This window comes from Sminthopsis crassicaudata, chromosome 1 (assembly GCF_048593235.1).
Source record: "Sminthopsis crassicaudata isolate SCR6 chromosome 1, ASM4859323v1, whole genome shotgun sequence".
Lineage (NCBI taxonomy): Eukaryota > Metazoa > Chordata > Mammalia > Dasyuromorphia > Dasyuridae > Sminthopsis > Sminthopsis crassicaudata.
Window position 1 is genome coordinate 593,703,092 of NC_133617.1, and position 22,405 is coordinate 593,725,496.

At 34.2% G+C, this 22,405-nt stretch overlaps 1 long non-coding RNA gene across 2 annotated transcripts in view; it reads left to right on the top strand.

Annotated features, from left to right (window-relative positions):
- Positions 1-22,405, top strand: part of LOC141551119 (uncharacterized) — a 1,110,497-nt gene that overhangs the window by 378,517 nt on the left and 709,575 nt on the right. For both annotated transcript variants that reach the window (XR_012484789.1, XR_012484788.1), the window contains exon 6: positions 1,340-1,464. This is a non-coding gene — a long non-coding RNA (uncharacterized LOC141551119). The remainder of the gene's footprint in view (positions 1-1,339; positions 1,465-22,405) is intronic.

Consider the following 22,405-nt stretch of genomic DNA (forward strand, 5'->3'; position numbering starts at 1 on the left):
ATACAAATAAACCAGAGAATGTCATTATTGTCTTTACAAGATATTTCACAGTGTCCTGTATTATAAAGCAAAATAGTTCCCCAATGTTTGGGTTCTGGCAGAAATCATATAAGAACAAAATTATTGGTAGTACCATTTCACAAGCCCAGTCTGATCTGGTCCTGAACCTCCACTGCCTGCATCATTTTTATTTGAAGCTTCATGGAGCCATTAATAATTTGACTTTTTGTTTGAGGAACTCCAACCTGCTCCTTCAAAGGATCAGAGCTATATGCATGGGATTATGCTGAATCACAAAATATTAGAGTTTGAAAGCTCTTCAGTGAACATCTAGGCTAAATGATATCTGAGAAAGAATCTCCATTATAATACACACAGTGGATGGCCAACCAGTCTTTGCTTAAAAGCTGCTAATGAAAGGCAACCCACTACCCCTCAAGGTAGGATATTCACTTTTGAGAAGCTCTAGTTATTAGGAATATTTTTTTGCCTACAGCAAGCTTAAAATATGCATCTTTATAATTTCTACCCACAGTTCCTAATTCTGCCCTCCTACTGGATCAAGCATAGCTTTAATGCTCTGGAATATGTATGTATGTGGTGATAGGGGGTGGGTATGCTGAGAATAAAGCAGGATAAGGGAGAAGAGATAGGCAAAGTGAATCCCTTGCTCCCTCCATGCTCCTAGACTCAAAAAGAACATCAAACTCAGTATCTTACCTTTGTTTTCATTTCCATATCCTGCTGTTACACAGCTTTGACTACAGATGATTTAAATAGTCTAGATATATTTCATTGTGAGCTTTAAGCGAATATCTTCTCAGACAGACTCTGACAGAAAACTTTTAATTATAATCCTTTAGCCCATACAGATGCTCTAAACCTGTATCAATTAAAAGAAAAGGGAATAATAATAATACCCAGGACTGGCTTTAGTTAAAAGTGTCATATAGCTACAGTTTTGTTTTATGTGGTTCCTTTTCCTTTAAGTAACAATCTACTCTCACTTTTCCTTCTTTTTTATGACTTCCCATGCACCATTTACCAAGACCTATTTTTCCTGGCCAGTGCCCTCATTATAACTACCTTTTCCACCATCCCCTCTAACACTCAGAGCTTGTGGCTGCAATAGGAAAAAAAAAAAAAAAAAAAAATATATATATATATATATATATATATATATATATATATATATATATATATATATATATATATATATATATACACATATATGTATGTATATATGCATATATATATATATATATACACATACATACATATATAAATTTAATAAAATATAAGGTTTGTATAGTCAAAGCTATGTTTTTTTTTCTCCTAGTAGCAATGTATAATTGTGAAATTTGGACTACGAGAAAAGTTGAGTGCTGCAGAATCGATGCTTTCAAATTGTGGTGCTGGAGAAGACTTTTGAGAGACCTTTTGACAGCAAGGAAATAAAATCAGGTAATATTTAATGAAATTAATTCAGAATATTCACTGGAAGGTAAAATACTAAAGATGAAGCTTAAATACTTTGGTCCCATAATGAAAATACAGGACTCATTGAAAAAGACTCTGATGTTGGAAAAGATTGAAGAAGAAAAGGAAAAAAAAGAGACAGTAGAAGAGGAGATAGTGTCATGAAAACATGAATATGAATTTGGACAGACTTTGAGAAATAGTTTGAGGATAGAGGACCTAGCCTGCTAGAGTCAATGAGGTCATGAAGAGTAAGTAAGTGAACAAAAGAATAATAACAAATTTTTAAAATTGGGATTTATTAGGGAACCTAAGGGACGTTTTTAAAATTAAGGGAAACAGTAGATAGACTAATAGGCATATCTTTATGCCTGCAAGGATATGTAATCAAACTTCTAACTACAAGTTCATCTCTCTGTTAACTCTAAATTGATTAGGCTCCCTTTCAAATAATTTGAATATAACCATAATAGGTAGCATTAATATAGCACTTTAAAGTTTGCAAAGTACTTTAAAATTACTTTTTCATTTTATCCTACCAACAACCCTAGAAGATAGGTACTATTATTATCGCCATTTTACAGAAGAGGAAATTTAGACAATCAGGAGTTATGACCTGCCTAGGGTCATACCCAATGAGTGCCTATAACAGGATTTAACTCATCTTGCTAATTCCAGGTCCAGGGCTGTATCCATTTGCAATTTTCTTTTCTTTTGGGTGAAAATTCAAATTTATTTACCCAGAAGAAACATTTTAATTACTCTCAGCCTGGTTATATACTAAATAAAGGATAAAAAATACCTTTAAACAATATGCAACTGGCAGATCCAAAACAAAAGTATAAAATCTGATACTTAATATTTGGATTGTCCACTCAACAAGGGTATTGTGAAAATAAAATTTGATATTCCTTATGACTGTATGACAATATAGAAATGCAAGTTGTTATGAAGGGAGAATTATATAATGGAAAGAACACTAGATTTCAAGTCAGAACATCTGGGTTCAAAACTCAGCTATCCTACCATCAATGTAATTGTAGGCAGCTGCACTTGACTTATGTGCAGCTGAGTTTTCTCATTTGTAGAATGAGGAAGTAAGATTAGATTATTTCTTTTTAATTTTATTTTTTTTATTTTTATAGTATTTTATTTTTTCCAAATACATGCAAAGATAGTTTTGAACATTCACCTTTGTGAAACTTTGTGTTCAAAAATGTTCTCCCTCTTCTTCACCCTCTTGACTCTACAAGATAGCAAACAATCCAATATAGATTGAAAATGTGTTATTCTTTAAACCTATTTCCATATTGATCATATTATAAAAAAAAGATCAAAAGAGAAAAAAAAAAGGAAAAAACAAGCACTAAACAAACAACAAAAGGTAAAAAAATAGTATGCTTTATCCACGTTTGGTCTCCACAGTTCTCTCTCTCCACGTGAATAGCATTTTCCAAACCAAATCTTTTAGTATTGCCTTGAATCATTAGGTTGTTGAAAAGAGCCAAATCTATCACAGCTAATCATCACATAATCTTCATGTTACAGTATACAATGTTCTCTTGGTTCTGATTAGCTCATGTAAGTCTTTCCAGGCTTATCATTTCCTATAGAACAATAATATTTCATTGCATTCATCTACCAAAGCTTGTTCAGCCATTCCCCAACTGAGGGGCATCCACTCAATTTCTAATTCCTTGCCACTACAAAAAGGGATTCAACAAACATTTTTTGGTACATGTAAATCCTTCCTTCTCTTTTATGATCTCTTGGGATATAAACCCAGTAGAGACACTGCTGGTTCACAGTATATGCATATATAGTTGTTCAAGATAATGAGAGCTCACCCTTAGGAGGCATTTATGAATTTAGAACCAAATTTATAGAGATTATAAATGTAATTTGAATTGAATTTAATTGAATTGGACTGAATTATGTTAAGGCTTTTGTTACTACTAGCAGTGAAAAATTTTAAGTGGGTTGAATAGGAAGCCAAGTCAATGGGAAAGCTATTTCAAGCAATTCTAGTCATACTAGGTAGAGAGATTTCTATATTATTGATGGATTTTTTTTCTTGCCTGATAGCAGACCTGGTGATATCCTGGAATCTAGCTAATAAATGTGTGTGTGTGTGTGTGTGTGTGTGTGTGTATCTGTATGTATGTTTATATTTATGTGTGTGTGTATCTGTGTTTTTATATGTATAGTTATTTATATATATATATGTGTGTGTGTGTGTGTGTGTGTGTGTGTGTGTGTGTGTGTGTGTGCCTGTGTGGATTGTGGATATAACTATTCATATGAGAGAGAGAGAGAGACGGAAAGAAACAGTAAGAGAGAGACAGAAATAAACTGTGAGAGAGAGAGAGAGGGAAAGAAAGAGGGAGATAAAGTTATTCACTATGACCTCCGAAGAAGTTATATCTCATGAAACTGATATTAATTCTGATAAGCAATCAGAATGACTAACAGTTTCCTGAGAATGAGTGAAATGGTGTGGCCAAGGCTGATAAGCTCAATAAACTCTGCTCTTTGGTCCCATCCTTCATATATTTTTGTTGTTCATCTGTGACTGCACATAGATCCTTATTGAGCTGAATTCTTTCTCAAACAGATAATTTCATAGTACTTTTAAGGACAGAAGAATGCCTGGCAGTTTTGATCTGCACTTTCTCTAATTGATGTTTTGTAGTTCCATCCTGTGTAGACTGTCAGTAGAATTCCACTCCTCTGACATATATCCTGAAGCTGATGCTGACATTGAGGCTTACTTAGTTCTGTACCCAGCAGGCCCTTCCATCACATCAGGATAGTAGCACCTTGTTAACTTAACAGGGAAAGCAACAGAGTGAGCAGCTGAGATGTGAGGAAGGAAAGTCCTGGAGTGGCCATACCAGTGCTTCATTCTGAGGGTAATCAATTAGTATACTTATGCCACAGAAAGCAATCCACTATGCCTGTGCTGCTGTCATATTTCTGGTTTTGATTTAACTTTCTTTTCAAGAATGGGAAAGAAGCCTCAGATGGGTCAGTCAAATAAGCCATTGCACTGATCATGAGAAAGACTCATTATAGATTTTCTTTATGTTATATGTGAGCACAAATTTTAAGGCTTCAAATCATGTATGCCCACAGGTATATAAGACAGATCTTCTACTGGTGATGATTTTCTCATCCACCAGGAGACATATGAATGCTATATCTATCTATCCATCCATTTATCCATTTATCTCTCTGTCTACACACACACACACACACACACACACACACACACACACACACACCACATACACACACTGGAGCAATGAATAAAGTAATGAATCTCAAGTCAGAAAGACTAATCTTTCTGAATTCAAATCTGGCCTCAGACACTTACTAACTGCACAAGTGACAACACTGTTTTCCTCAGTTCCTCATTGGTAAAAATGAGCTAGAGAAGGAAATTGCAAACCACTCCATTTTTTTTTTCCAGGTAAACTCCAAATAGTATCATGAAGAGTTCAACATGACTGGACAATACATGATCAAGAAAATACATTCATACAAACACATATACACACATTTAGAGTTGAATATGAAAAATACACATACATATACAAATACACATATAGATGCATATACAAACATATACTATATATATACACATATACACACATTATATATATATATATATATAATATATATATATAATATATATATATATACACATCTCTCTATCTGTAATATAAATAGATATAGAAATATATCCATCTACCTATATCCTCATAAGAGGAAGTCTAAACCAGATCTGAATTTACACAAGGGAGTAAAGTTACTGAATGTCAGTGGAGCAACGAGAAAGCTCTGAAACTGTTTCTGTTCACTAAGTTCCTATAGCTCCACTTTCTTCTGCTTCTGTTTTCATTTTCTAAACAACTTCTGATCCACTTGTTTGCCACTCATGGTACAGGTCATGTTTTATACCTAAAATTCATTTCAGGTTTCTGTATATGTTTTGGGTATTTTTTTTTTGTCTATTTATTTGTTTCTATATTGGATCTCTGATTTCATTCATTTTACAGGACAATCCCACGTGAAGAAGTTGCCTCCATGAATGCCTATCTACTACTTGTTCAACAATTTAGACTTTAAAATTAGCCTGGGGGCATGGAGAGTTTAAGTAATTTGCCCAGTCATTTAGTCAATATAACTCAAAGTTAAGAGTTGAAGTCAGGTCTTCCTGATTCATTCCATGACCAGCTCTGACAACATTCAATTATCTGTGTGAAAAGATTTACTATTAGCTTTTACTTTTTATTTTGCTTTTCCCTATAGGGTCTAAATGAAAAGAAGGGAAGGCATGAAATATGAGAAAATTTGCTTTACACTGATTACATTTAGCCAGGATGCTCACAGAACTTGTGCTCCTTCAGCTGTAAAAAACATCTCCGTTATCACATAATTAGAAAAAAAATTTAATTAAAATAATGGTGTCATCCCAGGTGAGCTCCTCCTAGACTTAAACTCAGTCTACTCCATCTTCTCTCAGTACCTTTGCCAGCAGTGGTTCTTGCAATGGCTTGGCATCTCTATCTTTGCAACCTAGCTCCTATCTCCCCTAACAATCCCATAGTTCAGCATCCTATATCCAAGTGCTCTCCAAACTACCAATCTTGCTTCCAGCCAAGCCCATTCATCTATCCCCTAAGAAGAAACTAATTCTTGTGTGGAAGGAGCCAAACATCCCTATCAAGAAGACAAGGTCACGGGTGATACGGTTATGAAAATGACAAAGTCCTTCCTTTCAATGAGTTTGCAAACTAATGGAAGAAAAACTCTCCATATACTAAGTGTCCCACTGTGGGGCAGAGAAGTCAGCCTACCTGAAGGAACAAGTCCCTGAACAATAAATGAGAAACACCATGTGCTAGGTGGGTCAAACCACTACAATCACCTTGACTACCTCTCTCAGAGTTCAGGAGCCCTGAGTATATCATTTCCACCACCCCCAAATAACCCAATCACAATTTCTGTTTTAAGTCAAACCCCCAGAACCATCATTGAGAAGAGAAACTACTTTAAAGAAAGGACTCAACTTTACTACCTCTAGCTCCATAACTGGAAGATAAACCTCAGAACTTTACACATTGATAAAACTACCAGTCCCACTTTTAGTCCACTTTTTATAATTATCTTCCTAGGAAGCAACTTTTGTGAACCTATTGCCTAGCAACTGCTTCTGTGAGTGCTGCTGCCATAGCAACTGAAGACAGAGAAAATAAGGTATTTTTCTATCAAAGTTCTTTGCTCTGTAAAGAAACTGACATGATATCAGAAACTGATATGATTTTATCAGTGGAAATGACAAAGAAGATACTTTTTTTGCCACTGTACCTTATGGACACTAGGATATTTTCATTTGACTTATAACCACAAACTTCCTATATGAGTTGCCTCTCACATTAGAATGTGAGACCCTTCAAAGGATATGCACAGAGTTTTCAGATAATGAAATTAAAGCCATTTCTAGTTATATGGAAAAAATGCTCTAAATCATTATTGATAAGAGAAATGAAAATTAAGACAACTCTAAAATGCCACTTCATACTTCTCAGATAGACTAAGATGACAGGAAAAGATAATGTTAAATGTTGGAAGGAATGTGGGAAAAGTGGAACACTAATGCATTTTTGGTGGAGTTGTGAATTGTCCAACCATTCAGGAGAGCAATTTGGAACCAAGCAATAAAACTGTGCATACCCTTTGATCCACTCTCCTGGGTCTCTACTGTGTCTGGATCACAAGGAGATCATAAAAAAAGGGAAAAGAACCACATGTGCAAAAATGTTTGTAGCAGCCCTTTTTGTAATGGAAATAAACTGGAAATTGAGTGGATGCCCATCAGCTGGGGAATGATTGAATAAGTTGCGGTATATGAATATAATGGAATACTATTGTTTTGTAAGAAATGTTGAGCTGGCTAATTTCAGAAAAGCCTGAAAAGACTTACATGAACTAATGCTAAGTGAAGTGAGCAGAACCAAGAGAACATCATATATAACAACAACAAGATTATGTAATAATCGACTGTGATGGACTTGGATATTTTAAACAATGATGTGATTCAAGGCAATTCCAATATACTTGGGATGGAAAGAGCCATCTGTATCCAGAGAGAGAACTAGGGAGATTGAATTAAATCAATAGTATAAAAATTTCACTTTTTGTTGTTGTTTGTTTCATTTTCTTCTTTTGAGCTAATTTTTCTTGTGCAACATGACAAATATAGAAATACATTTAGAAGAATTGCACATATTTAATTTATATTGGACTGGTTGCTGTTTATGGGAAGTAGTGGAGGCGAAGAGAGGAAGAAAAATTTGGAACACAAGGTTTTGCAAAGGTGAATGTTGAAAGTTATCTTTGCCATGTATTTGGGAAAATAAAAAATTACTAAGAAAAAAGAAGAATGTGAGACTTTTACTTTGTAAGATGCTTTTATGCATAATTAATACTTAATCAATAGTTTTTCATTTGTTCATTCAAAGAACAGTGTCCTTATGTCTTCCTTCCCATAATTTTCCACAAAAGCCCATATATATACCTTTGTGGAATATACTATGAATGATAGCTTATATTTGAGAGAATATGGATTTCTAACATTTCTATTATCAATATTACCTATATTATCAATTAAGAAGCTTTTATTAAGTTTCTACTATATGACAGGCATTATGTTTTGGAACATATCCACAGTTAATTGTCATAAGGGATGATAAATCATTTATAATATAGGTCTATATTATAATATATACTATATTATTATGCAGTCAATTCAGTTGAATCTGACTTCTACCCATTTGGGGTTTTCTTGACCAAGAAATTGGAGTGGTTTGCCATTTGCTTCTCCAACTCATTTTACCTATGAGGAAATTGAGGCAAACTGACTTGAGTGACTTTCCCAGGGTCACACAGCTCCTAAGTTTCTGAGTCCAGGTTTGAACTCAGGAAGATGAGTCTTTCTGACTCCAGGTTGGGTATTTGATCCTTTACTACCTAGCTGTTTTATACTACACTAAAATGTGTATTTGCCCTATATTGAAACAGCTAGGTGATTCCGTAAGTAGAGTCCTGTACCTGAGTTTAGGAAGACCTGAGTTCAAGTCTAGCCTCAGATACTTAACTAGCTATATGACCCAGCAAAATTCATTTAAACTCTATTTGCCTTAATCCACTGAAGAAGGAAATGACAAATCAGTATCTGTGCTAAGAAAACTTCATAAATGATCCTTAGGGCCATAAAAATTTCGACATGACTAGACAACTAGACAACAATATTATAGAGAATTGTAATATATGTCATCTAATAATATGTGATAAGAAGGACCATAGTGAAGCTGCCTCAAAGCCAACTTCAGAATAATAAAGACCTGGTGTTTGTCTGGTCTCTGATACATCTGAGAAGTCACTTACCCTCTTACTCCCAGGGCCAAGGGTGTCAAACTCAAATAGAAATGGGGCCCATGAAAGCATACATTTCTGCTGGTAGCATTTCTGACATTTCTGCTCTAAACAATTCTCTACTTTTCATTGCAAAGATGGTACCAACCTGCACTGGTAGAAGGAGTTTCCTATCATCAGTGAAATCACAGCTCTAGGTCCTAGTGCTATAATGTTAAATAGAATGTGTGTATATATATATATATATATATATATATATATATATATGTGTGTGTGTGTGTGTGTGTGTGTGTATATATATATATATATATATGTGTGTGTGTGTGTGTGTGTGTGTATATATATATATATATATATATATATATATATATATACATATTCTATCCTCAATGTCTGTCATGAAACAATTGAACTGAATTGCATATCATATTTTAGAAAAGTAATTGTAGAAGCTATTTTACTACATAATAGGGGGGATGCCTCTTGGTTTATCAAAAGTATTCATTTTAGAAGTCCTTTAAGTATACATCTTCCCCTGTGTTTGTATAAAATTGATGAAAATTTATTTTTATAGGTTTAAATAAATGCATTAGACAAAAAAAAATGCAAAAAAGTTTATCAGCATTTCAATAAAACTTCATAAAGCAGAGAATATTTATAGAAGGTCTTTTTTTTTTTTTTTTCTTTTGAGATGGGTATTTGTCAAGGACATTTGCATTCTGCTTTGCTTGGGTTTTTACTTTTGCAGGAAATGGTATTGTAAGGCATGAGATAAAGAAAGAGGGTCATTGCCTTACTAGGTCAGTTGTGAGTTGCTGGGTTTTTGTTGTTTTCTCTTTTAAGCCTAAGAAATAAAACAAATTCCCCAAATCACATGCACTAACCCCAGTTCCAATTTATCAAGGAACTGAAAGGGATTTTGGAGAACTGCTAATCTAATCTCTTTGTTTTATAGTTAGAGAAAGCCAAATGATGCCCAATGTTACACATCTATTTAGTGATTGAGCTGGATCTTGAAAACACAGAATCATAGAAAGTTAGATCTGGATGACATTTAATTTGCTTTGTAGCCTGGATTCTTTTTTAACTTTCTAAATGTCAAAGTTCAATCTTCCATCTGCTTGCTTTTGTACTGGCTCTCCCCCAAATCTGAAATGTACTCTCTTCTCCTACTCCTCACCTTTTAGTTTCCTTTGTTTCTTTAAAAAAAAAAAAGGCATATGTAACTGTTTTTCATCTTCTCAATTGCCAGTGAGCTCTCTCTCCAAAATACTTTGTAGTTGTTGTGTTTTTACAGAGTGAAACAAAATAAACAAATATACAGAATATGCCTTGTATATATCTATGAAAGGTATGTGCTGTTCATATAATTCCACATGCGTTGCCTAAATGTAGTTCAGGGGGAAGCATCCCTCTCCAGAGGAGACCATGATTACTATAGGAGAAGAATTCATGAGTCTAGCTACTTTGTTCTTCTCTAAGAGGGAATATCAATCTAGAATTAATCTAAATTCTTCAAGATGTCTAGATTTGATGTATTATTTTTAAATTCTGATGAGGTCTAGATTTGGGGTTACCTAAATGAAATTAGGGTTTAATTGAGTAGTGACACAAGAGTCCCTTGTAAAGGAATTTACAGACCTGAAAACCTAGATTGATAAAAGAGGTTTATTATGGGTTTTGGAAGTAAGGTTAAAGTCTAGTTAGTAAAAAGTGAAGATAGAGATAAGTGGGCACCAGAGACAGTGTTCCAGTAGGTAGAGAGTCCATGCCAGGCATGGTGCTGGCATGTTTCAAACTTCTGCAAAAAGAGGACTCCAGCTTGGCTCTTTTATAATGAGAGATTTAGCTAAAGGAGCCCATGGGTAGAGTCCCAAATTGGCTCAGCTCCCATGGGGGCTGGGACAGGTCTGGATATTCTATTGGAATTCAAAGGGGTGCTTTTGACCAGGATTTGTGAATCAAAGGTCCTAGCTTCTTGAATTAATAATGAATCAGCTAGGAGGTGCTGAGAATTAGAAAGGAATAAATCAGTCTGAAAGGACTAGTTTCTTAAAGGGACCACAACCTGCATCAATTCAAGTAAGCCACTATCACTAATTACATGTACATATTTGACTCCTTACTACTAAATACTTGATACACAAAAGTCCATCATAAATAGTGAATTAGCAAGTAAACTCATTTTTAAAGTGTATGAAACATATAGGAGAAAACTGATGTGTAAGTTATGGTACTTTATAATTATTGAATGAAATTGAATTAAATCACTTGAGTTAGTTTATACAACTAATTCTTGTAAAATGTGTATAATATAATTTTCACTTCAATATTCTTTGTACTACCATTCCTCCCTTAAATAAAATGTGAGTAGGGGAAGAATTTTTGTCCATAAGGGGCAACTAGGTAAAACTGTAAAGTAGTCTAATATGGTTTCTGTTGCACTTTTAATGTCTATTGAGGGTAACACACACACACACACACACACACACACACACACACACACACAGACATTTGTCAAATACAAGAAAGTGCCTGCTTAGGCCTTGATTATAGAAAGATGAATAATAACAAAGTCCTTCTCCTTAATGAGGAAGGATTACAAATTTATAATAATATAAATATAATTTAGTCAAAGAACCATGCACATAATAATGTATGTTACTAGGTAGAACACAATAGAAGCAAAATGAGGGGATTAACCATGGAAGTCTTCATAGAGGAAGTATCAAAAAGAATGGACTTTGACAGATGGGAATGGAGAGAGTATTTATCTCAAATTTAGAGGATTATGTGAGCATAGGAATGAAGATGAGTGATATGGTTTGGAGAGTTCATTGAGGAATTCCTACTTGGATGGGAATTTCTAATATATGAAGAGGAGGGGAAATATATAAATCTGGACAAATAGATTAGAGACTGGTTTTGATAGATGTTGTATTAAGGGGTAACTAGATGGTATAGTGGATAGAGTTCCGGTCCTGAAGTCAGGAGGACCTGACTACATTCCTACATTCCTAGCTATGTAACCCTGGGCCTGGGGAAGTCACTTAACCCCAATTGCCTCAACAATAACAAAAACAACAACAAAAATAGATCTTGTATTCGCTTTATTTGGTAGGCAGCCTAAAGTTTAGTAGATGACTCATTTAATATCATTTCACTAGGAAGATTATTCAGTGGGATAAGGTAGAAGATGAGTTGGAAAGGCTTCCTGAAGCCAGAAAGATTAATTAGAACAATCATCTCCCAGTCCTGTGTATTTTCTGTTCTACCATATTATTTTGTACCATATCATTTCTTTCTGTAAAAATATAACACTATTCACAAAAAAGAATCTTAGGGAAAAAAATTAGGTGAAGAGTTTGCCTAACAAGAATCCTCAGAAAGTCTATCTTCTGCTCCATTTTTGAACTTCCTCCCCAATCACTTTTCATTTAGAATCATCATTAAATCTATCAAAAATTTAGAGCTGGAAAGAACCTAAGAGATCATCAAGGTCAACCCATCATTTTTCAGATGAAGAAACTAAAATCCAGAGATCTCAGGTGATTCGTTCAAGACTGAATGAATGATAGCAGAGGCAGAATTTGAACCCAGGTCTTATAATACCAAGTAATTTCTTTTTGTGCTATGCCACCTTGAGTCCATATTCCCTATTTTTCTTCAATTCAAGTTTATTTTTCAGATTGAGCTACAGTTTTTCAATTTCTTTTATAAAATCTTTCATTTGGAACTAGTTCTTGGTAGTTACCACACATCATTTTTTGGATGCTTAGTGATTCATTTCCTTCCTTAGGTATTGATTGACCTTAACTTTGGATTCACTTGCCCAGCAGCCCTATAACTAAAACTTGCTCTCACTTAAATTGTCCAGTTGGTAAAGATGCAATAAATCAATTCACATATTTGCCAGTTATTGCTGGTTACTTAATTACAAAATTAATATTATTTGGAATTAATAATACTACATTCATATAGGAATTTAAGGTTTTAAAATGCTTTACAAGTATTATTGATGAGAACTAGATAAGGGGTACCTAAATGAAATTAGGTTTAATTGAGGTCTAATGGCAGGTTCAGGGTACAAGGAGTCAAATAGAGCTCCTCTGCAACCCCTTTGGATTCAGCACGAGGATACAGAGTTAAATGAGGTCTAGTAGTGGTGCAAGAGTCCTCTGTAAAGGAATTTACAGACCTGAAACCTAGATTGATAAAAGAGGTTTATTATGGGGTTTGGAAGTAAAGTTAGTTAGTAAAGTTGAAGGTAGAGATAAAAGGCAATGGAACCAGAGTTCCAGTGGGCAGAAATTCTTTCACATGGCAGGCATAAGGCTGCCATGTTTGGGACCTTTGCAAAGAGATGACTCCAGTTTGGCTCTTTTATAATAGGAGACTTTGGACAAGTTGAAGGGGCTCGTGGATGCAGTCCCAGGTTGGCTTCAGGCTGGGTTTCAGCCAGGGTTAGAATTTGAATAGAATTCAATGGGTTTTTGGACTGAGCCAGATAACAAAGATGAAAACTATTTGTGTTTAGGGGGAGTCCCCTCCCTGAGGCAGAGTCCAAGGAGGTTTTAAGAGTTTTGGGGTTTCTTCATAATTACTCATTTGATTCTCACAATCCTAGTAAATGGGTAGGTGTTATTATTATTCTTACACTTCAGATGAGAAAACTGAAGCACACTAAGATTAAATGACTTGATCTGGATCATACAGCTAGTAAATATTTGAGGCCATATTTTAAAACTCAGATCTTCCTAACTCACAGTCCAGCATTTCTATTCTATTGTGTTATATTGTGTCAGATTATATGTTATTGAGAACTAATATCTTCATATTTTGAACTTGATTTGACTTTTAAAACTATATTTACAGATAATTCTAAACTGGAAAGTGAAACAAAAACAAGCTGACTGTGGGCCAGAATCAGTTAGATCAACCAAGTAATTGTCTATCTCTGTGAATCTATGACGTCTGATTTTAGGGTGCTGGAAAAAGGTCATCTAACAACTTCCTCCATCTGCTTGTTTAATCTTAAAAGCAATGTCAGCTAGATGATGCAGTGGATATAGCACTGGCCCTGGAGTCAAGAGGATCTGAGTCCAAATTCAGCCTCAAACCCAGACACTTCCTAAGCTATCACTTAATCTCAATTGCATCAAAAAAAAAATCTTAAACATATACTATAGTAGCCATATGCTACCAACTTAATACTTTAATCTTTGCTAAAATGCAAATTTTAGTGGGATAAGTTTAATAATATAAATCATATCCGTATTTATTTATAATTATATAAGAACTTAATTTAAAACTCATATGTAACAATTTACTTTGTACTACATATATTTGTAGTATTATTTGTACTACAAATACATGTATACTATGTATATATATATAATTTTAACATATTTAACATGTATTGGACTACCTGCCATCTAGGGAAGGGGGTGTGAGGAAGGAGGGAAAAATTTGGAACAGAAAGATTTGCAAGAGTCAATTTTGAAAAATTACCTATGCATATGTTTTATAAATAAAAAGCTTTAATTAAAAATTAAAATTAAAAAGAATATATATATATACATATATGCATATATGTGTATGTATATACATATATATATATATATACACACATATATATGACATTCAAAGATCAGCAAACATTTATATCAACAACCATTTAAGGTTTACATTGCACTTTCTGGATAATCTTATAAGATCAGTAATTAAAGTATGATGACAATTCACAAATGAGGAATCTGAAACAATTCAAAGTTAAGTGCCTTGACTAGGGTCACTCTGTTAATGTGGGTTAGATCAGTATTCTGAATTTAAGTCTACTGCTAATTAGAAGACTAATGTTTGCTCTTCTAATAGGCTTTTCATCCCTTTAAGCCTTAAAATTGAAGGAATGTAAGCATAAAAATTATTTTAAGGGCATTTAATCTACTGCTCTCATTTTAAAGATGGGGAAGCTAAGGTCAAGGGAGATTAAATAACTTGTCCAGAGTTTCAGAAACAGAATTTGAACCCAGCTCTTCCTACAATAAAGCTCTTCATTGTATCCTGCTGTTTCTCTCAATTCAATTCTTTTCAAGTCCAAAACCTTGTGCTCTTGAGTCATTTAGATCTTGCATAAGCAGTTCTCTTAGAATGTATTTGCATAAGAAGAAAATGTGAGGACCCTGGGAACTGAGAGGAACATTGTTCTGCTGAACTGAAGTGTCCTGATAAATATTTAATAATTGGTTCTAAAAAATATATAAACAAATGTTCCCATGACACTTTCAAATTTATTCTCCATTAAGGACCTTTTCTCCATCATTTTTAAAGTGTAGACAATAAACAACACAATAAATCAAGTTGTGATTCATACCTTTGAACGCTATCTGATTTCTGAAGGATAAATACTCAGACTAAAAATTGAACAACTGACTTACGAGCCTCTTCAAGCTGATTCTAGCACACCCACCCCTACACTGAAGCTAAAATATAGATGAAGGGTACAGGAGGAAGAGAATTACAAAATCAATCCTGCCTCATTGGTACAATAGATGGAATGTTGTGGTTGGAATTTAGAAGAACTGATTTCAAATCCTGCCTCAAACATTTATTACCAGCGACACAGGGCAAGTCAGATTCAAATAATTTATCTGTAAAATGGGATTAATTATGTTGAGTTGTTCAATAATTTTCTAGTTGTTTTTAACTCTTCAAGACCCCAGTTTGAGTTTTTCTTGGCAAAAATACTGAAATGGTTTGCCACTTCTTTCTCCAGTTCATTTCATAAATGAGGTAATTGAGACAAACAGGGTTAAGTGACAGGGTGACACAATTAGGGAATGTCTGAGGCCAGACTTGAACTCAAGAAGATAAGTCTACCTGACTCCAGGTCTGATGTCCTAATCACTTGACCATATAACCATCTCTGGGGAAAATTCTAAGGCTCAACAGTTGTTGTGAAGTGATCAAAAGAAATAGTATATGTAGGAGGGGAAGGGCTTACAAGAATGGAGAGGGTAATAGAAAAGAGGGAATATTGAGGAGGTGCTGGTAAGAAGCAAAACATTTTGAGAAGAAAATAGAATAAACAGGGGAAATACAATTAGAAATGGTACTTTTGAAAAGAATTTTGAAGCAAATTTATCTGATGAAAGCCTCATTTCTCAAATGTATAGAGAACTGAGTCAAATTTGTTTTTCAAAAATAAGAGCCATTTCCCAATTGATAAATGATCAAAAGATATGAACTATTCCCAAAGGATACAATCATGTGTATCCTTTGACCTAATAATACCACTACTAGGCATGACTCCAAAAGAGATATTTAAAAAGAAAAGAAAAAAAGAAAAAGAACCTATGTATAGAAAAATAGGTATAGAAGCTTTTTGCTCAGGCCAAGAATTAGAAATTGAAAGGATATCTATCAGTTGGGGAATGGCTGAATCAATTGTGGTATGTGATTATAATTGAATACTATTTTTCTATAAGAAATGATGAATAGAATGATATCAGAAAAACCCACTACCCATATCCAGAGAAACAACTGATTATGTCTGGTTACAGATTGAAGCATACTTTTTTTAAAACCTTTTTTTTCTTGAATTTTGTGTGTGTGTGTGTGTGTGTGTGTGTGTGTGTGTGTGTGTGTGTGTGTGTATGTGAGTGTATGTATGTGTGTGGTGATGTGGAAATCTATGTTTTCTTTTACAACATGATTTTTATGAAGAAATGTTTTGCATAACTTCACATGTGCCTTCTCATTGGGGGGGAGGTTGGGGGAAAGAAGGGAAAAAAATCTGAAATTCAAAGTTTTAAAAACAAATGTTTTACATGTAACTGGGAAAAGTTAAAATATTAAAACATGAAAATAAAAAAAAAGAAATAGCATACATAAAATGTTTAGCAAACCTTAAAGCTCTAAATAAATGCTAACTTTTATTATCACTTCCCAGTTTGTCTCAGGCTGGATCTGGCCATTAGTGCACCCAAATGTTTGTTTCCCATTCACTTTTCTCCTTTTCATATTCTCTGTGATGTAGCTACACTGGCCTATTTCAGATTTCTAATACAATATACTACATTAACTATTTCCAAACCTTTGCACTGACTGCTCCTTTTGTCTCCAAAGCTCTGCCTCCAGGCTTCTACCTCTTAGTTTTCCTGGCTTTCTTCACATCTCATCTCAGGTCCCATGTTCTGTACTTTCCGTAAGAGACCCCCTCATTTACTCAGTAGCTTCCCTCTGAGATTATCTTCCATCAATTTTATATAATTATCTTGCATAGTTCATGGTTATTTACATACAAGCTCTCCTATTAAAATGGGAACTCTTTAAATGCAGGGACAGTTTTTTACCTTTCTTCTTATCCTCAGAATTTTGCACAATACTGGGTACATAGAAACACTGAAAAGTTTATTGATTGATTGACGTATGCTTTTATAGAAAAAGTGGTGCTGACGTAAACTGGAAGCAGATTCTCTAAAATGGAATCATTTATCACAGTACCCATCCACTAGGGGAAAATTGTATTTCTGAGGATTAGTCAGGAAGCTTTCCAGAACAATCAGTCCATATGTCCTTGCCATAGAGAAAAAAGCACCATCACAGATTGCACAGGCAAAGCTGTGATACAGAAACAACTAGGTTATACAGACTTTCAAAGGTTCAGAAAAAGCTAAGGTCATGAAAGGCAATGGGGGAATGATATCCTTGAAATGGGACTCTCTGAATTTGCTCCAGGTGCTAGAATCCCTGATTAAGGCTCTGAGACTCATTGTAGTGCAGATTCAAAGTTTGTCATCCACAATGAGTACTCTTCCACAAATTTAATAGTTTGTGATAAATAATAATGAATTGTAGTTATGGAGCAGGTATGATGTTTTATAATTTTAATGATTTGATTTGTTTAAAAAAATAGCCTGGAATTTCCCCTTCTCTCCCTCCAGTTAAGTAAATCAAATATGTAGCAAACTTGGATGGACTAAATGGAAAAAAAGTTATTTCTCATGACATCTTTTCCAAATATTGTTAATCTAGGGGAAATAATATTTTGGGGCAAGCTGTACTTCTAATCACTATCCTGAAAGCTTTAAGCTATGTTCAAAATCTTGAATACCTTCCCACCAAGTGCCTGTTACACAAAGACCATGACACATTATAAACAGCAGATTAGTCCATTTATCTAAGCTTGGAAAAGGTGGTACAGATTTCACTGCCCCTGCACCTAGGAGTTGTTCTGCTATTTCACATGTAAGTGAATAAACCTTCCACTTTACTGTTTGCCTCTGTTTGACTTTTAATTTAAGAGATCCTTAAAACTCCAGCTGTAATAAGAGAAACTTCATACTCTATTCCTGATCCTTTATTAACTTTCTCTTTTCTCAAGCTGAGTAGGACTATACCTAGCCACATCTGACAAGGGCTATTGCACATTGCTAAAGCAGGGCTGGTAGATTTGTTTCTTTTTATTTCACTTAATCTTTACTTCCAACTTAATTTTTAAATTCTCATGGGAATATTTGCCTTTTTCATGTCTCATTCTCGATTGTTTTACAGGCTTATTTTGCCCTTCATTGATTCTTGTTGTTTTGGGATCATTATATCATCCTCTATAACATTTTCTAAATGAATTGTAATCGAAATCAATGTTTGCTATGACTAAGATATCTCTCTGGGGAGGAGAGCAAATATTTATTTACTCAGGCAATTTTTGAGGTCTGTTCAACTCCTGATTGTGGTTTTTAATTTCAGTTCAACTTCCCTAAGAAATAGTGATGATCAGAGTAAATGTCTATACCTTAATCCATTTTATATTTTTTCAGAGTTAAAGGCTTGTTTAATAAGTTTGGATTATAGTTTTTAAATATATTTTCACAGTGTCCACTCATCTTTCTCTTCCTTCTGATTTGATATAGATCTTTGCTTTAAAGCTTTAATGATATATAACTACAGAGAGACAGCTAATTCTGAAATGAGTCCCATGTCAGTGACCAATCATCTTCTAGTTGTTAAGATATAATTAATCTCATTTTTGTGATCTTGGTTTGTCAGCATCTTTAAGTACCATCAGAATTTCTCTTTGAAGAATCTATTAATAATATATAAGTGCTAGTTTTTACATAGCCCTCAGTTCCCTTCTGTATCTTATGGCAGATCTAGAACCCAGTTTCTTCTAGAAACATCATTTTAAAAGAGCAGATTTTTTTAAAGCAAATACAAATGGAATAAATTAGATCTAATGGACAGAAATATGATCTCAAAATTTAGAAGACATGAGTTCAATCTATCCTTGGCATAAACTGACTGTGTAAAATTAATCTTTCAGTGCTCTTTAGGCAACCAAGACTAAGTTTAAGAATTGTTGGCTCATTTCTATTGCTAGAAGCACTTTCTTTATCAATGAAATTACAGGAAGAGATAAACAAAGAAAAATAATGAAAATTTTAAGATCATTATATGGTAGTACTTCACAGGTATCTCTAATTCCACTGAGAGATTATACTCTATCAAAGTAAATTTATTTACAAATTATTGTAGATATGGATATTATTTACAAATAAATTGTAGAGTATATTGCAAACAATATACTTTTTTTTTAAAATTAGCAATACTATCTAATTAGCAAAATAACCATGCAGAACTTTTTTTTTTCTTTTTCCTTCTAACATTCCTGTTTTATTCATATGCCATTCACTGTAAGGCTTCAGAAAAGATATGGAAGGAAACAAAAGGATATGAGTATAAGGAGATATTATAGAGAAGAGAAATTACATTTAATTGAATGATTTTTGAACCTAATGATTTTTAGCCGTGTACAGAAAGTTAGAAATAGTGTGGTATAAGCATGGAGTGCCAGATTGTAAGTCAGGAGGACATAAACTAGCTTTGTAATACTACTGGACATGTCATTTAACCTCTAAGTCTCAGGCAATTCCTTAGGACTTCTCTGTGAAACCATAATGGAGAAATGGGAAGGATCAAACAATTATTAAATGCTGAAGTTAGATTAAAAACCAAGTCTTCTTAACTCAAGATTCAGAATTCTGAGTTTTCATTGGTGTTTGCTCTTTAAATGGGTGCTGGGAGTAATTTCATTACAGCAAAAATATAAGATATCTGCTATATGGGGAGACACAAGATGTTAAATGTCCATGAAATGTATCCTTCATTGCAGTTCTTTCTAAAGATTTGTATCTGAGACATTATATAGTCTGTGCAAGCATTTCCTTTTCTTGGACTCATAAGCCTAATAAATTGTAGAAAATTGTTAATAGCTCTTCCTAGGAATTTCTGAGGCTGAACCTAACAGTAATATCCACTGATACATCATTTTGTCTGCATTATGAGAATACAAATATAATGAATACTATAATTAGTCTTTGGCCTCAGTTCCCATATGAGATCACACAACTGGCCATTGGTTCCTCTCGCTGAGATTTCATTCTCCAAACCACAGGTCCTTTCTAATGTATTCATCTATATGTAAAAAAAAAAAAAAAAAAAAAAAAAAAAAAAAAAAAAAAACCAACAAACACATCAGTAAACATTGCTTCTGTTCTCTCTTACACAAATAAACTTGCTTAAAAACTAATAGGAATCAAAAAAACTGCTCCTGCAAATTTGTCTTCTATCTCTAAGGTCAGAGAGAATTTATTGCCTTTCAGCATTTGGAAGTTTCCATCCTCTCAGGGAAGGAGAAGAGGTAATAGCCTCGCCTCTTCTTGGACCCCACGGCTTCCAGTACTGATAGATCAGCTGTCTCATCTGATAGTTATTCTTTTCCTTTCACAGTCTATTAACTTGCTGTTCCAGGCCCAGGAATCTGTAACTAACTGTAGAAGCAACCACATGTGCTGGGATTTAAATTTTATCTCTTGGGCTCAATATGTAAGTTCAAAATCTGTTCAGTAGAATTTTCTTTTTCCATTTTATTTTATTTTATCTGATTATTTTGGAGGAGATGGAATGGTGAGGATTAGTCTTGCATCTTTTATTATTAATTTTTCATATTTCAAGATCATGCTTTCCTTTCTTGTGTATTGACTCATTCTGAAGATTGTGATTGTTCCCTCCTAATATTTTCCTGGCTCTTATTATTGAAATCCATTTACTTTTCACTAGTTTCTGTGAGACAGTTGAGGCAGAGTTAGAAGGTTATGTGATAGCAAGGCAGTACTCAAAAGTCAATTATCTGGGAGTCCCTATTATACTCCAGAGGATCTGGATGCACCCATTAGTTAAGGCTGAGTTGATTCTTCCATTAACCACCATGGATTTAGAAAGTTGGTACATTGTATCAGCTATTTCCAATCAAAACGGTTCACCATACCTACAGGATACATTTCTTTTGAACAGTCAAAATAGTTGCAGAGTTTGCTTAAGTTTTCCTAATTGTGCAGTTCAAACTTAAGTTAGCTCTACTTTTTATGCTGAGCTAATTCATCCTCCTGAAAATGAGAATATCTTTAAGGTGCAAGGGCAGATAAAAGAGCGTTTTTCAGTGGATGGAGAATTTAATTGGGGGGAAATGCTTCCTTGTCTCAAGTTTTTCTTTCTTTCTTTCTTTCTTTTTTTAAAAGCTAATGTATTTTTTCTTTGCTTCTCAGTTTCTACTATTATTGAGCTGATCGGCAGGATAATGTCAGTTCCTTTATAAGAGAACTATATGAGTATAATATAATGTCACTGTGAATTTTTGAAGACTGCATTATGGTAACAAATTATAATAGCAAATGACTTTGATCCCTGGGGGAAAAGAATGCAAAAGAACTGTCCTAAGATAGCATTACTAAGAGAAAATGTGACTAACAGTAAGGAAGCTTCATGGTATTCTAAATTATCATCAGTAACCTGTGCCTGGACATCCCTATGATGAACACCAGCAGTGGTCCCTGGAGTAATTGACAGTGTTCTGTTCTCTGAGTATTCCAGCCACCTTCCTTTCTTACTCCATTCCCCAAAGAAAGCAATCTAAACAACACACTCTTATTAACTTCCAAGGGAGTAGAAAGCACAGATCAGCTCTATGCAGCAAAGCAAGAAATGGTCTCTCTAATCATAGCCACTGTAATGGTATCATTTTTCACATTGGTTCAGAGAATATTAACAACAAGAAGAGCCCATGTGACTCTATTCACAGTGTTTATGCCTCACATTAGGGCAAATGTGAGATAAGAACTAGAGACCCTGCACTCATTCCTTAGGAGTTGCTTCATCTTCATTCCCTCAGAGGATCCTCTCTCAATACTTTCAAAAGCAAAGGCCCTTGGGAAGTCTATGACTATTCCACAAATGGATTAGGTATTTGAGACATAGGAAAATCTAATGGCACCTGGTGATTTTTCAAGCTTCCATTTTAGTGGAGCATTTCCCCAGGAAAAAAAAAAAAAGAAAGAAAAGGATCTATCTTGTATAAAATAAAAATCCCTTCCCTCAACTACAACGATAATCTCCCAAGCTAGTGATATTTTGCTCCCTCTGGCTCTGC